The sequence below is a fragment of the Gavia stellata genome, chromosome 14 (genome assembly GCF_030936135.1).
Source record: "Gavia stellata isolate bGavSte3 chromosome 14, bGavSte3.hap2, whole genome shotgun sequence".
Lineage (NCBI taxonomy): Eukaryota > Metazoa > Chordata > Aves > Gaviiformes > Gaviidae > Gavia > Gavia stellata.
Window position 1 is genome coordinate 3,530,578 of NC_082607.1, and position 17,813 is coordinate 3,548,390.

A 17,813-nucleotide genomic window follows, 5' to 3' on the forward strand; every position below is an offset into this window, starting at 1 on the left:
GGCCTTCAGTCAATAGACAGGATCATATTTTTTTTAGGTGATAATTCTAGGACTGCATTGTTCAATATACCGGACTAGCTAATCATAAGAGTTTTCCATGGCCTTGATGTCTGTGGTTGCAGGTGTTGAGCCCTACCTTTACCACTGTCTGTACAGATGAAGGTCTTCCTTTGTTTTGCACCAAAAGGTATTTGGAGTTTTCGGTTGTTACAGCTTAGCCTGAAGTTGGCAAGAGGCCATGTGTTGTGTCAGAGTCTGCTATAGGGGGTGTTTTTATCTGCAGGATGTCATGCATTGCAAAAGATGTCTATCCCTAACTGGGAGTACCGAAATTCCCATATAATAATGAAATGCGTGGAAGCAGATCTCCACCTGGAACTGACTGAGCACATCCTGAGCCTCATATTTCATTACTTTACATTGCATTTAATCACAGCCATAAAAATTCGATGTAAACCATTACAGTCTGGTTCAGTAGTGTGTTTCAGTGTGTGGTTTGGTTCTTGTTTGTTTTTGTTTACGTCAGTTTTCCACAGGTACAATGATCACATGGAATGTGGCAGATGAAATGGCTATTGGTGCTGAGCGCTTCCTGCAGGCAGCACCATTCCCATCGTGTGCAGGGTGAGTCTCTGCCTGCACTTTCATCCACATCCTTCTCTGTATAGGTCATTCAATAACCAATCAAGTGGGTAGAATCTTGTGCACATTTAAAGTATGATTAGTTTCTTTATTGGTTTTTAGTTTTTTTTTTTTAAAAAAGGAAGGCAATGTTTTGCTGTTTTTGCACAGACCTGTTATTGCAATTCTTCCATTTCACAAGAAAAGCAGTTAGCAGTTAAAGTGACATTGCAAGAGTATTCAGAATGTTTTGTAAGAGAGAGCATGTCAAAGGCAGATAAACAGACAGCGTCACCCAAATTTCAATAAGCATATTTCTGTAAGCTCTGAAGAAATCAAAGGTCAGATGCATGTATAGGAATTCAGTGATATTTTACTACTTTTTCCTCCCGGTTGGTTTTTTTTGTACAATACAGCTTCTGAGGGCTTTGTAAGAGTGTGTTTTGATTTTAATTGTGGAATTTGCTTTCAGAAAATATATTTGACATTCACTTTAAACATTCTAATTTAATGTGGTAAAGAAATTAACCTTGCTCAGGACTATTAATCTAGAAACATATAGAGGACTTAATGTTGTATTGCTGATATCTAAATCTACAGATCCAAGAAGTCCACTGTAGGGGAGAAACTAGTTGTTTCTGGCAGCAGTTTTTTCAGGTTTCTGAAGTCAGTGGGAGGCAAACTTACAATCTGTCTCATCGGAAATTCAGAGGTTTTGCAAATATGTTTGTTTATAGTGTACAGCATGCACTGCACCTTTTTTCTGTTCTGGTTTTCTGCTCTTTAAAATGTTTATACTGTAAGATCTTACTGATGTTGATTTACGGTGTGTGTGTGCATTTGTCTTTTTCTGTATTTGAATTTAAACAAAATCAAGCACAAAACTCGGAATTTAAGAGCTTGTTTCTCTGAAGGTTTGATTCTCACGTGAATGTCCTACATGATGCCATGTCTGGACAGTGACTTGGAGTACTTCATTGCTTTAATGCCTACATCTCTACGGAGAGACTACGAAGTGTTCATACATTAGCGCTTCTCTGGTTTGCTTAAAGTAACATGCTAGCCTCATGCTCAATCCAGGCATGTATAAACAGTTCTACAAGGGGCTTAAAAAGGTGCAGAAGTTGTGGCCTGTTACTCAGATTTTTAGACTTACTAGAGACAGCTGGCTCTAGGATGACCACCTTTTTTAAAAAATAATAAACTTTCCCTATGTTTATTAAAAAGTAGGAAGTTACTTATTGTTACTGTTGTCCTTCTCACATGTAAGCTTGGTTTTGTGTCTCTAATTTGCCTCTGTTCCTGCTGGCTGAAGCTGATGTGTTCCTGACATTGCTGGTGCTGTGTTCACCTGAGTCAGCTTTAGATGAGGTGGGATTTTCCTTATGAGGTTTGGGGCTAGGGGGAACCTTCTACAAAAGAAGTTTCAAATTCATCTACTTTGTGCAATTCTTCTACTATATTGCTTCCCTTGTAATGGGGGGGAAAAAAGCCAACAAAAATGCCCTTATTTTATACTTACTTGTTATTAATAACCATTGTTTCACTTGTGACTTATTTTATCCTTGTTACCTACATTCCTTTCCATCTGATCTTAATCTTCCAGGTTCCCCTTTCGTTTGCTTTCTTATTGTGTTTGCTTCGTTTCCCTTGCCTCCTTTCCCGTTTGATGCTGCTAGTCCTTTATTTAGTGAACAAGTTTTGATGATAGTGTGAAAAGTCTAGTCCTTGGAGCACACTGAAAGGATGTACAACTCATCAGCAAGGACTGTCTGCAGAAAATGGAGACATGCTTGGCTTCTGCAGGGGGGTGAAGCATGCAGCTGGCTGAATACATACTGGTGGAATTGCACGTAAGGTAGAGAAAAGAAAACTGAAAGCTATAATTCCTGAATGTGAAGCTTAATACTTCATGTTCCATTTTCAGCTTTAATTTTTAGAAATTTTGAGAGACCATGGTAAGAATCAAACCTGATATCACCATCTTTCTCATGGTGTAGCAAAATAACTCTACCAAATAATGTGAATATCTTTATTTCTGGAAGGAGGAAGACACAAAAAAAGGAAACTGGAATGTGAAATAATCCCTTTTGTTCCCCAAATCAACACTGTGGCCTCCCCGCCCCTTTTTTCCCCAGACTTGTTTTTTTGTGGTTGTAATGCAGTTGCCAGTCAGTTTTCATTTGAGTTAGAACATGGGAGTATTGTATGCTTTTGCTTAGCTTTCAAGTCATTCACCTCTAATTTCTGAACTGCAATTAGAAATAAACTTTTTTCTTGCCCCTACTTTTCTTTTTGCTTTCTAGGGTAGCAATTAAGAAGTGGGTGAATAGGTTACCTTTTTATCCAACTCTATTACTCTGACTGGAGCTATTAGATAAAGGCAAACTGTAATTCTTTATTACCTGCCTGGCTCATTTCTGCACTTTGCCCTGGAGAAGAGCTGCATAAAAGATCAGAGTGTTATTGAAAACTCCTGAGCAAATATTGAGCAACTTGCTTGGTCACTCAGGTAATGACAGAATTTCCTGGAAAGGTAACGTGCACGTGTGAGTGGTGCCCATTTGTTTGGATAAATATGTGGTGAGAAAGGGCTGGCATGGTATAGCTAAAGTAAGATGGCTTTAGGAAAAAGTAGCTGAGAACACTTTGTATATGATAAATACGCTTATAATTAGTGAGATCATTAGCATGGACACCATGTACTTAAGTATTCACAAAGAAGTCTTTAAGCTAAGCAGTTAGCTTCACAATGAAGGAAAGAGACAAAATGAATTATATACAGCTGAATAAGCTTTTCAGAATCTCCAAGGAGGTGACTTGTCTGTTGATGGCCAGTGGGGGTCGAAGAGTGAAATAATTACTTAACAGCGTGTAAACAATGTGAGATGTGAAGTGTGCATTTTTTTCCTTTTCTTTTTCTTTTCCTTTTTTTTTTTTCATTGAGAGAGTTTCTTGTTGCGATGGCTCCACTGGGACAAGCAGCAGAGAAATTTGATTAAATGGATGCCTGGGGTCATGACCCTGTCTAAACATGCTGCAGCTCTCAGCATTAATCAAAGAATGTTAAAAAAAAAAATTCTGACCTTGCTGCATATGAGTATTGGTGAGCTCTGAATGCAGTCATAGACGGATAGAGGGCTGTGTGTGGCTGTGTGAGCGGCCTGCTTACAAAGAAGAACAGAAGAGGAGGCAGGTTTCAAGGACAATGGCAACCCATCATGTTGTTTTAGTTCATGTTATGGGACTTTCATGTGATGATAGCCCATCAGCAACAGTGAAGTTTGGAGATCCCATTAGAATGCAGTTGGGAATGCAGCTTTTTATTATGAACTACTGCTGCTTGAACCCTGTGTGTGGAAAATATTTATAGCTCAGTGCTACATGTGAGACCTGTGGGTTCAGAAGGAGTCTTGGCTGCCTCCCCTTAGTTTAATGGATCTGAAAGAACAGAGAAAGCAGCTCTGCTTTGTAGGAGTAGCCAGGATTAGTATCATGCTTGTTGTTTAAGTGTGTATTCTTAAAGAGTTCTTGTAGTAGCAGGGTGAAAGGTCTTGATTTTTACTGAGCAAATTACATAGTAATAGAGGTTACAGTAAATCAGAAAATGACATGTGGCCCTAAGTCCGCAAGTGGTTTTCTTATTATTTATAGTATTCTGGGTTCCTACCTGAAAAGTCCAGATCCATTTTATTTAGCTTTCAGTACCAGCAATTCTCATTGCAGGCAAAAATATTTTGGGTCGACAGAGTTACCAAGTGAGTCAAGTCTCATTAATGTCCAATTTTGAAAACAGTTCAAGATAGGGATAGATCTTTCATCTATTTTTAAATGATTTAACTGGGTATTGGAAGCAGTGTAGTCACGGTAGCATACTAATTTCTTATCTGTTACCCCTGCTGTAGAGTGGGATGCTACTTCTCTAAAATGAGTTTTGCAATATTTCATTGTGTGTTTTACCTCTATTAGATGATGCGAAAGAGACTACATAAAGAACAGTGTTGTGCATAATATCATAGGCTGTGAATCAGAAACTTGGCCCTGATAGTAGAAGTCCATATTTTGAGTTGTAGTTTGTGCTCCTTTGGACAACTATTTAGAGAGTGCAATCTGGCAGTCTAGTGCAGGTAAACCAGGTAATAAGATGGTGATGACCCCTGGAAACTTAGCTTCACTTAGAATTAAAGGCACATTGGTTGGTTTCCATAAGGCACATGACTTAAAATTTATTTTCCAATGCCATCCAAGTTCCACTCTCTACAAAGACTTTGTTGGATACTCTTTCTTGAGAGAAATTAGTAAATAATGTAGAAATTACTTGCACCTAATCTGAATGCAATTTGAGAGAAAATAAAATACTACAGTAACATAGACCTTGATTTTTCAAGAAGGTGAGAGGACAAGGGAGATGATTAATTCCATGTTAGATGAATTAGTTTTGTCTTTCTGTCTATTCTTCTACCTAATGGTGTCACTATTATAAAAGATTCTTGAGCTCATTAATGGGAGGAGCTTCCATACATTTATATGTTGGATTCTGGTCAACAAAGAAAACCTGAAATTAACAGATTAGATATTATTAAACTATGAACAGGCATAGAAAATGCCAATATCTGTGTAAGCACCTATATGAAGGAAATATCCCACAGTTTGGAAACACCTGAAATAGCTGGATAGGGAAAAGGGGTAGTAGAGATCACATTCAGTGCTGCAGCGAGAACAACAGATCCACACTGTGAGATGTAGAAATCTTCAGCTGAAATGTTGTTTATTTTCAAAGGATACTGATTCGTTGTGGAATTAATCATGGAGCGTGAACCTGCATTCACTGGTTTTAATGTCATAACTTTGCATGAAAGGCCTAGCAAGCCAGTTTTCAGTAGAGCTACACTGTGCATGTCATTGTGATAGAGAAATCATAAAAAAAAAGCCAAATACTTGAATTTCAGTATTACAAAATAATAACATATGAAAATCAGTTTAAAGGATTATGTATGGAGTGTCAGGCAAACTGCCTCTTCTGAGACCTAGCAAGAACCCCCAGTTTTAGAACGGTTTTAAATTACAGTGTAAATCACTGATGATAAAACCAAAACCTGGTCTAGTAGTTGCTGACTTCTGCATGGCCTTGTCAGATTGAGATCACTAACATAGGGGCGATTGTTAACCATTATTTTTGTTACTCTTCTTGGCCTTCCTGGTTTTAGCTCCTACCTTCTTTGAAATTCCTTCCTGAAGAACAAAATAACATTATCTTAGCTTCGGACCTCCTTGCAGGCAATAATACCTTTTGGAAATTCACTGATTGAAAGAAACTTAATCTTTGAAAAATATCCAGCAATGCTACTGAGTTGGTTTTTTTGAAGCGGAACCGTGGAGAACTTGGAGAAGCAGAGGTGCAGTTTTTTTACCATGCTACCTTTTACAGTTTGGAGGGGCAGTTCAGATCTCACATAGAGGTAGCACCAACTGTGTATAGCTGTCATCTAGAATGTGACATCAGGCACAGCCTTCTGCAAGGACTGCTCTGTGGGCAGATGTAAGAGCTATTACGCTGTGGAACATGAACTCAAGGTGAACATTACTCAGAGCTAGCTGTGTGCTAGTCCCCATGCCTACAGGGGAGTGTATTTAACTTCAGCTGCGACTTCCCTGTTTGTGTGGGCAGCTCCTTCCCGTCTGACTCTCCTGTGCTGCCTTCTATACGTCATACTCTTCCAAAGCAAGCTGTTGTTGCTCTGTTGCCCTGCCGAGTTAGACCCAATGTTCTTGGTTCGTGTGCTGGGCAAGGGAACAAGACCCCTTATGCTTCTCCATGTACGTTATCAAACAATCTCTTCTGCAATTTAAGAGTAATGTTGAGCTCCAGTTGCAAGAGCAGCAGGAATTGTGACATAGGGTGGGACTGAATTCCTGGTGGCTTCACAACAGCTCTAAGCAATTGTCAGAATACTATAGAGAGGGTTTTGGTCTTTGCTTGTTGATGCAGGTTTGAGTCAGAAGTCAAAAGTTGCCACAGATAGGCTTGGATTTTTCGAAGAAAACCAATCTGCTCCCACTGAAATCAGAGACAGTATTTATATGATGTTGTTCAGCCTTGGCTTTGTTAAGAAGAGAGTTAATCCAGCAGCAGGTGTTTCTCAAAAATCCGCCTCAGTTTCCCGCCTCCTGAGCCTTTAAGCCCTTTTGAACTTGAAGAGATTTGGACAAGTTATGATAATAAAGGCAAGCTTTTGGGTGTGCCATGATGGGCCTCAGTGCTTACTCTGTGAGAGAGAATAGTTAAGTTTAAAATAGTTTCTTTTATGCCAGTATCATAAAATTCATTGCCCCTGTCAAATGCATGATGGTTGCATACGATCCCCTGAGGACCGTTACGTACGAAGCCCTTCCGGTGGGGGGACAGTGTTAAGGTTATTCAGATACTTTAACTGTGCACTTCCAATGTTTTTGATTTGGGTGCAGTTAATCTCTGAATTTCTTAAATTACAGCGCTTCTAGGATAAATATTTCATAATTATAACTTATAAAAAGTTTTAGGTTATTGATAAACATTCCTGATTTTTTAGCTTTATCTTATGCTATTCTTTGTCTGTGATTTTCGGCTGGTACTCACTACGTATTTCTATAATTGCCTGTATTTGTCTTTGAGAAATTACGCAGAGGGTGGCTGCTGTTGAACTGAAGGTGATAGAGGTCATTGTGTTCATGTCAAGCTGTTTGTATTTTTATAATTACAGTGCAGAAGAGTTGTTTTATTCATTACAGAGCAGGTTATTCATATATAAATTCCTTTCTGTGAATGTTCTGAAAAGGAATTGAAAAAAATAATCGCCCATCGGTGTCCTTTCACCATCACCCCCTGACAATCATAGCACATTATGCCATAACTAACTGTTGTGGATTTCCCATTTATGAGACTTTTCTAATAAGGCTTATATAATTTGAAAAATTCGTTAAGAAAAAAAAATATGCACTTTGGAAGCGGCATTTCGTAGTGTAAAACAACCTAAATGGACAGTGACTTCTAAATACCTTTCTTTAGCTGTGCTAAATGTAACTGGGGTTATTAAAGATGAAAGTTCCTTTATCTAACACAGAAAAATTTTTGCAGAATCACGGAAGTGCTTATTTTTGTGTAGTAAAAATAGAAGAGGAGAAGATGACCAGGTCCCAAGTTACACACATGCATTTAAGACTAATTTAATGTGGCTTTTTAGTGAAACAAGTAGCTTGCGTAGGAGTTAACTAGTTAAAAAGGATACACCTATAGAAGTGTTTCTTGTAGGTTAAGAAAAAGCGTAATAGTGGTCAGTAAAATTTTTTTAGATAATACAATTTTTTCTGAGAGTAGTCTTGTGTATTCAGTGCTTCACACCATAATGCTAGTCTTTGAAGGTTTATTGTAAACTTGTCTTTTTCTGTAAAAGTGAACTGACTGATTGGGAAAGTGGAATTGACACATCTGTAGACTGCAGTCCCCAGCTTCTGCAAAACATACCTAAATACCTGTGTTTTATCCAGACTCCAGATGCACTGTCAACCATTCCAGGGTTAAGAGCGAATTTTTCTGTTCTGCCTCTGCAACGCTTAATCTCTAATGAGTCTGCCAAGAAGTGTGCCAGTCATGGCTGAAGTACTTCTGATGGGTTGGTTGTTCTGTTCACTCTGGGCTGGACTGACACCGCTGATGACTTTTTCATTGGTCCTCAAACATCTGTCAGATGGTAAAAAAAAAAAAAATTTTTAAGTTACACAGACCTATACCTACAACTGAAGCTGACTTAAAACGGTCTCGTGATCTTTGCTATTGCTTTTTGCTGCTCGGATAAGTACTTCCTCCATTCCCACCTTACATTCATCTTACTCCTGAAAGTCTGTTCCTGTTTGCTGCTTCCTATGTCTGTTCTGTAATACCGTCAGAAGCGCAGCATGCGAACGATGGGGCTTTTTTTCTCTTCTCCCCCCCCCCCCCCCCCCCCCCCTTTTTTGACATGGCATTTCATGCTATTTCCTTAGATTCCCCAGTCAAGAATATGAGTGTCCAATGGGAAATTTTTTGGATATGCAAATAAAGAAGATAAGCACAATTATCACAGTTCCTTTCATGGAAGTTTTTAACCAGGACTGGTGCCTATTGTTAGACTCACTGAGGGCAAAACATTGTGTGACTCTTGTCATTAGAAGAGGATGGGGAGTTGCGTATTGCAGATTTTTATGAAAATAAAGTGATTCCTATAAATGTCATAATTTTAGAGTACAAATAAGACCAGTATCTGTGTCTTTGTAATCTCTGTACACATATTTAAATACAGAGCCTGGAAGCCATGGTTCAGTTGCCTTACAAGTCATGTGTTTATTCCGATATTAAGAGGAACTTCATGAAAAGCATGCTTTTTAAAAAAATATTTTGTTAAAAAGAGTTAAATTTATTCATCATTCTTGCTAAAACAATTCTACAGTAAATATTTTAAGTTTCTTAGGGAACACAATGGGCCATCTAGACTCAAGTCACATTGACAGCACTAAAAGGCATTGCTCAATTTATGAGAGCACTCTGTTTACCCAAGAATGTAGAAATTTCCCTTTCTAAATGGGACAGCCTTATCTTTATTATTCCAGTGCCTTTTAGTTTACAGTTCTGCTGTAAGCAATGTTTCAGGAGCTTATTTCAGGATTCCTAAATAAATGAACAGACAAAATTAATGCTCAGTGCTAGCAATCTACATTTTATATATTGTGTGATTGAAAGTAAGTCTTGCTGAACAGCAGAAAAAAAAAAAATGACGGCAGTACTTCATTTATACGGAATTTATGTGATAACAGAAGGTAAACTGAGCTTCTGAAAATAAACCTTGTTTACAAATCTAGGTGTTTTTTTTAAAAACACAAGCCAAACCATGGTGGCAATGAAAATCCAGTTCCAGGAACATCAAAGAAGCCATCCCTCTTCTTTTTGATCAAATGTGTGTCAGAATGGATATAATTGTACATCATACTTACTCAATTCATGCAAGACTGCTACCAACCTGCACATATAGTAGCTGGTTTGTAAATGCTTGTCTCTCCCGTGAATGGGAATAAAGCCAATTTTTTATTTGCAAAAAGCAGCATTCCATTGCATAAACCAAATAGTCTAATGCTAATTGCGTTGTCCATATCCGGATGTCCCCAGGAAGTATCACTTCCACGCATTAATACGGACACAGGGTCTTTGTGTGCGCAAGAAAAGTTTTCAATATGTCATGTCAATAGTAACTAGAAAAACAGCTGATGTGAGTTCAAGCACAGAGCGTTATTTTCTTGCTAAGATAAAATTCTACAAAATATAGCAGCTGATGGGAGCTAGAGCGACGTGTACTGTTTCCATCGTAAGATAAAAATCTGATAAAGAGAACAGCTGATGTAAGTTAAAACAGAGTGTACTATTTATATGCTAAAAATAACATTTGGAATGCTTTTGTGTTGAGTTATCTTTGCTGGCTTGAGCAGCAGTTAATAATTTATTCTGCCTTTCTTAATCTGTTTTTCTCTCTTTTTATCAATGGACCTTCACTGGAAAAAACACCGTGACAAGTCAGTAAGAATCTGTGATTTGATATACTTACCTCTTTAATTGATAAGGTGTTCTCTTTTTTAAGCATCCTGCTATTGCAGTACCTCTCTCATCTGCAGCTGAAATTTTATGTAATGTATTTTTCTTAATTCTGTTTTGTTTACTTTTGCATGCGACTGCTTCCCTCTTCCACCCCCCTCTTCATCAAATAGCCCATCCTTCTCGAGGGTGAACCTTAAAAAAAAACCCAACAGAACACCACAATCTCCCCCACCCAACGAAAACAATTTAGGGAAAGACTTTGGCCATGGAATAAGGTGTTCAGCTAATACTTTATCTGCCAAAAAAGCTATCTTTTACTATGTACGAGGTAGTCAAGTTCCTATGGTAAAGGCTTTTTTTTAATGACTTAAATAAAACAAAACTAATCTGTAAAATTGATTTGATTTTTACCACTTTAGTAATGTTTATTATCCTCTAGATTTTTGCTCACGGTCTTGCCATCTTATTGTAGAAATTTAATATTATTTTCAAGTTAACGAGAGGCCTGTGGTTTAAAAAATTCTAATCTGAACACAGGGCCTAAAGTGCAGTTTGGAGACTAGAACCCAGTGATAACCAGGTTGCTGCTCTTAGGAGATTGAGATTTTACATTACTTTATATCCTTGGCTGCACTTTATAGTGATTAAATATGGAAAAGCTTTCACGTAACTTTTTAGTTTACTCATTTTATGCCTTTTCTTTACTTTTTAGGATGTAAGCCAATTGAAGAAAATGATTAAAAACTTTTTATGTGTTTGCCTAACTTGGCTTTTTTGCCCTCAGAGTGCTTGTGCTGCTTGAATGCATTTTGAATTTTCCCAGGCTTTTGAACCGAGTGATGAATCAGCCAGTGCAACAACAAGGCGTGCATTTAGGACTCATCGCAGCCTCCCTGTCCGTCCCCTGCGTCCTCAGCGCAGGGACGCGCTCGCACGGTCTCCTGTTACAGCCTAACTTCAGATGTTTGTCCTTCCCTAATTAGATACACGTAATCCGTTCACCCGGGTTGTGACGTTCCTTTCCCTTGTCCTCGCTGTCTTCGGCCAGACAATGAGCACAAAGATACAGTAGGACTCGTTTTCTCATTATTGATTTCATGCACCAGCTGGCAGCTGTTTTAGCTGGTTCGTTTTTATAACCCTCTGGGCAACTTTTTAAAAGTACTTTTCTTTGACCATCTGCTAAATGCAATTGGTTTAATAATTAAAGACTTGCCATCCCTTTTCAGATAAATACAAATGCTGTTTCTGCAGCTGAGAGTTCAGCGTTTTTGTTTTAAGCGTAGGTGGGATGTTTTTCATCAGCGCTGGGAGTGATGCAGTTGAGTCGCTCTGCTGATACAGTCACGGCTCCTTCGAGGATCCCATCTCTCATGTTAATAAGGGGGGGGAAGGAACTTTTCTGTGGGTTTGTCTCACATCACAAACCTAGCGCAGGGTGGGCGGAGAAGAGGGTTGTGTCCAAGCTCTGCCTGGTTTTAAGTCTTGAGAATTCCCAATACTTGTGTTTGTAGGAATTCAGAGAAAACCTCTCCACTACGTGCGTCAGCGGTGTATTTCAGTCTGAATTGTGTACCGAGTGCTGGCAGTAAGGAGCGGAAGCATTTGGAGGTGTTTTGGCAGTGCTAGCTGTGGCTGTACTGATAAGAGCAGGCTTTGGTACCACCATCTGCCTCTTCCCTGGCTGGGGTCGGGGCGGCAGAGCCCCTTCTCAGCACAAGCTGGAAGCTCTTGGAAACTATAAAAGCTTCTAAGTTTTCTGGTACATTCAGCTTTTTTTTTTCTTGTCCCTTTGAAGTGACGGGGAGTGAGACATTATTATCTTCCTTGGACTAATTTGAAATAAGATTACAAGCAGTATGTTAAAGTGGTTTCTAAAAAAAACCACAAACCACTTTATAAAAGTAAAAGCAGAGACAGTAGGACACTAATACGAATGGGTCCCTTGGAGCCCCTGGTTTTTCCATGTTGTGTGCTTCATAGGCAGGATGCGTAAAAAAGATCCAACCTTAGTTTGAACTCATCTTTATGCTGTGATTAGATCTAAACTTTCCCATGATTCCTTCAAAAAGGGCTGCTGAAAAATCCTTCTGTTTACCAAACAGTTTGCCATTTGTTTCAGATGTACCTCAAAGCTGACCTGTAGGATTATTCTCCTGAGAGGTGAAAAAGGGTAATTCATTTTTTATGTTCCTTTAATCTTGGAATTCTTTCAAGAACTCTCTGTGCAGGAATTGGTGCATTTTATTTTGCTATGGCATCATGTATTCACCAGACATTCTTTGCTGCACAATGTATGCTTACAGAATTGGTTAGAAATTTGTGTGGAAGAAGAAAGCATATCTGAATTTGTGAGAGTTTTTTAATACAATTGAATAATACTCTTTTCTACAGAATGAAAAAGGAAATAGGCATATGTTTTCTTAATAAGATGAAAGATATCTGTGTTTGCTTTGAGATTTTTATGTTTGTTTGTTTTAAAAGTATTCCCATCTTTAATATTTTTGTACTTTACAAACATAATCTTGTTCCAGACAGCTGTGATCTCTGGTCTCCTCTAATTCCTAAAGTAGACAAGGGCAAGTCAAATTTTCCAGAGTATCTGGCTAAATATCCCCTGAAATATAATTGAACTGAAACTGAATGCTTACAGTAAAAGTTCAGATTAGAGTGCAAAGTTTGCATGAGAAATTCCTTTCTTGAACTTAATCCTGTGGTGGTTTTCATATGAAGCATTCTCATCATAGATTTCATGGTTGTAGTATTTTTTTAGATTGCAACAAGTATGCACTAAGCTGTATAAACCATGCTGTGCTTTGGATAGGTATTTTTCTTTCAAACAAACCTCCTCGCTTCTCTTCATTTTCTGCTGCTTAACTTCATGAGCTGACTCTCTTTGCGAGGCTGTTAATTACAAGCCTGTCGAACTCTCTATAAATGTGAAATGGGCAGAGGAGATAAATATAATTTCTTGTATTTGTTGAGATAGCACAGTTGACAAAATCACTGACAGCTGAACAAAGCCCATGTAGGTCAGAATGATGTTTCTCTTTAGTAGGTTAGAATTATTCTTCCTTGAATGCCCTAAACCTCTTTAAGTGTTTCACAATACTTTGTGTAGTTTCTTTGAAGTGTCCTTTTCCTGTGCTAAGTTGAGTTATAAATGAACTGCGGAGAGATGAATGGCTGATAGGCCAAGGCAGGGAATTCAGTTCGGGATCAGGCCGTGAGCTGCGGTGCAGGCTCTCATGGGCGCAGCTCTACTGTGGGTAGGAATCCGGTCAAATCCTGCAGATCCTGTGATGATTTCAGGAACCACTGCGTTTGATTTTACTTAAATACAGTGAACACTCCTTGATTTGCTCCTAGGTGCTGTTTACATTAACTTAGGAGTGTGGGAGAAACCGCTCATCCTCCTCCTCTCAGTGCTGAGCTACGCGGACAGCTGAATGCTTGGTTGACAATGATGGTTGGACTTAATGATCTTACAGGTCTTTCCAACCTTAGTGATTCTGTGATTCCTTGTTTCTGAAGTCTCTGTAAAGAGTTTAGGAAGGAAAACTCTTAAACATATATCCCCGTAGCCCCACGGACCTTGCCCTACTTTGGAGCTGCACCCCTTTGCCAGAGAGAGAAGGGCAGAAACCCCGGACAGGGTTTGCGGTGCAGTGATCCGTAGGACTAAACCTCGAACAAGTGGATTTATTAGGTTTTTTGGTAGTGTTTTACACCCAACTTTTTTCACTATACAGAAGGCAAATTTTTCACAGAGAATAATGCAGTTCAGAACTAAGTTCAGGGTCTGTAAAAGGAACAGTCATCATAAAATGCATTCATGTCTCTGCAGTTCCCAGGATAAATATTTTTGTTTGTGCTAGGTAATGATGTGACATTGGTACAGATTCTGAAAGGGAGAAATGTTGTTTCATAAGTGACTTTCTTCTTTTTTTTTTTTTCTTTTTTCTTCTGACAGAACTTACCCAGATTTTTTTTACTCTGAAGTGGCTTTTTGGGTTGCTGGCCTGTGGGGTGGTGTTTGACAGGCAGGTTTCTTTGGGATGTGGCTACAGACAGCTGTCTCCTTTTGAAAATGGACTTCTGGCTTTGAGGTGCCGTTTGAAATGGATGTCGACATGTGTAAATTAATCCAGTTTGTCACATACATTGGAGTGTGGCAGAGAGTGGGTTTTTCTCCCTTCCTCTTCAGCCTGTCCCCTTATAATAAAAATATAGGCAGAGTTTTTCTTACACTACAGCTAGAGTCATTATGTAATTACCTAATTGATCCCCTATGGGAAATGCCTCACATCTCTGCTGCAGGACTCTACATCATGGTTCAAAATAAAAATGTGAAAGGATTCATTCTCCACTAAAATGTGCATTTTTTGTACCATGCCATTGATTGCTTTCAGATGGTGAACCGGAAAGGATTTATGTCCTACTGCACTTCTCTGTAAAGACTGTCAGTAAAAATGGGGTCTGCCTGCAAAATTTCAGGTCCTGAATAATTCCTGTGCTTTTAAAACTGGAATAAAGACTCTTCCATGGCGTAAACCATTGATAATGCTATAAGCAAAAACACTAAAAATTCGGTATACCTAGTTTTGTCTGTGGTCTAATAATAACTTTAATAATTACAAATAGAACATTTTATCTTATTTATGGCATTGAAGGGATTCAGCTCATTAGGTGATGGTCTGAAATAGGTCTAATTTTGCCAGCTTGGTTGCTGTCTCCATGATGGTGCAATACGTTGTGTACGCCCTTGTTTTCAGTCATATGGACTGACTGGTGCCCTCACCTTTATATAAAACCAGTCAAACATTTTTTGCAGATATAATGAGCTGTATTTTTTCAAATCTCGCCTCTAGCTTGTGGCATTTGTGCAAGCAATTTGTGCTGATCTCAGTGGGATTTAATTGTGCAAATAATTCCCGTAGGACAGAAGGGGAAAATAAACACTTTGGACAGGAGAAAACATAGATGGTCAGTGCTTCTGTGCTGTAATCTTTAATTACAGATAATATAAATAGTGTATTGAGGAGTTTTCTAGGGAATGTTAACAGTACTTTTTCATCTTTATTGCTTACTGCACATCTAAACTGTTAACTGCAATTAAAGGCACGTTTTCAAAGGAGGATTCGATTAGGGCTAAGAACCCATTGCTCAAAGTAGTTTCATCTAAAGATACTATGATACTTAAAGTATGAAAAATGCTTTTTTCTAAATACTGTACATTTTGATGTATTTCAGACAGTTTTGTGCAGGTTCAGTTCAATTAATATGTACTAAGTTCTGAAGACCCTTTGGAAAAAAAAACCATGAGCACAAACACTGCTGGAAAGAAATATAAATAAAACCTTCAATAATCTTTTGGAATGGGAAGAACAGCTTATTTGTAGATCCATCATCTAAGTTCTGTAAAACTAAAAAAAAAGACAAAACAAAAAACCCTAAAAAAAATTCTAAATAATTCATTGGTATTGTTGATGCTTCCAAGTGAGTGAAGTGCATAATGGTTGAAGATGTCTAGATAGTCATTATTTGGTTTTTTTACATACTTTGTAATCGAACAAAATAGTTTCTTGAAGATTGTTTCTATTTGTTTGCAAGTTATGTCAAATACAGCAAGATTTATAGGTGCCATTAAAAATCCATATTGATTTCCCACAGTCAACTGGGAGTTTACTCAAAAAGTCAATCATTAGTTGAATGAGCGTTGAAAGCATGCTCTAATTTCTATTACTAGTTTAAGTTTTTAAGCAAAAATGAATATTTTAAAAGGAAAATGTAGTAGATTCTGAGTTCTGACATGTAAAGATTCACATTTTTCATTCAGTGCTGCTGATGTAGTCATGTGCTGTTTTGTCCTGAGTGTGTACCTCTGAAAGTGACGCTTGAGGCTTCATTATTGTTTCATGTTTTAATTCATTTGGATTCAGTCTTTGAGCTTTCCTGGTACGCAATCCTTTACTGCCTGACCCTGAGTATATTTATATTTAGCCCTGCAGTGATTCATTGCGCTGGGCAGCGGCAAACACCGATGAATCAGAGACTCTCGGCCCGGAGGAGCTTGCAAAGTAAAGTGGGGGATAAGGGAATGTTGGGGGGGAGCAAGGTTACAAGCAGAGTGAACAAGATAATGGCTGGTGATGGTAGTGCCCTTTTCCCCCTCGAATGCCCGCGGTTAGGATTTAATTTAAGGGGTCAGAGGAGCGAAGGAGAGGTAGGAGGCCCAGAAGGGAAAGATGCGGGAGGGGAGGGCAAAGCGAGGGTTTCGCTGAGGTGAGATGACTGTACTGCAAAGGACAGAGTTGAGGAGACATTCCGTTAGCAGCGGGGGAATGTGTACTTGGGAGGCTGCGGAGCCTCCAGATGATGATTTACTCTCTGCTGAACCCTCTGTGCTTCCTACTGCAGCTCGTCTAGTTTCTTAGTTCCTTTTTGCAAAGCAGTGTGGAAAAGGAGAGGGGAAGATGTTGTGTGGAGGCAGATGATGTTGTCTAATGATTCCCATTGTCCCATCTATGTCTTTTTAAGTTGGGATGGCGTAAGTTTGGATTTGGGAGACTGAAGGAGCTAAAGCTTTGCCGTATGTGTTATCTGCCTCCTGGGATGCAATCTTGTTCCTGTGCATTCACCGTGTCCTGGAGCTGAGCAAAAGGATTTTGGCTTTTCGTCTTGTTTCTGTTGACAATTCCTTTCTTATGCTCCCGAGGAGAGGTTTTCGAGAGAGGAGGGAACACCATCTCCACGGGTCGAGTAGAATCGTTATAATTCATTGATGATACATTCTCCTTACACTTACTTTCATGGACAGCTTATGGGATACCTATGCTAATGGATTGATCCTGTTTAATGTATATTAGTAATTAAAGAAAATACAGTTTTAAGAGGCAAGGATATATTTAATTTTTATAACTGCCTTTCCCTGAATCAAGAAGTCTTTGCACAGAGCTCTAATGGGTAACATTAGTCAAACGTGTGATAGATCAAATTGTTAAGTATGAAGGGTGTTGTTAATGTAACGCAGAAGAGAAATCTTGTGAGGTAACTCTGAATAACACACAGAAAGAGTGCATTCATCATGGTATGCTGACAAAACATCTGAGTAATGATGGCCATTAAATCTTTTGTCATGGCGAAGATATGAAAAAAGAAAACAAGTTTAAGTGTGAGCCATTTAGGAAAATTGCCATTTGACATGTAAACCTTTCTGCCTCTATGTATTCATTTTTGTATTACGGAATGAATTTGCATTTTAGAAGGAAACTTGATTTGCCTAGCAATTGTGGGGAAAAAGGTGAATTTCAGTCTCTAGTTAGTCAAACATTTCAATGGAAAGAGCAGAGCTTTCTTTCTTTTTTTTTCCTCTTTTTTTCCCCCCCTTAATCTGTGAGTGTGATTTTAACAGTTTGGAAGAGGGGGGAAACCCACAAGAAAACAACCAGCCCACAACATTGAAGAGGATTTGATTTATTGATTGATTTATTTTTGAAAAAGACCCAGTATCCTACCACCTGTATTGTCTTTGCATGAGCCTGTGTGTGGAAAGATTTTGACTGGGCCTTCTTAAAGCCGGGAGAAGGGAGTG

At 38.7% G+C, this 17,813-nt stretch overlaps 1 protein-coding gene across 1 annotated transcript in view; it reads left to right on the forward strand.

The window, feature by feature from the left end:
- Positions 1–17,813, forward strand: part of DACH2 (dachshund family transcription factor 2) — a 311,255-nt gene that overhangs the window by 71,250 nt on the left and 222,192 nt on the right. The window lies entirely within an intron of this gene.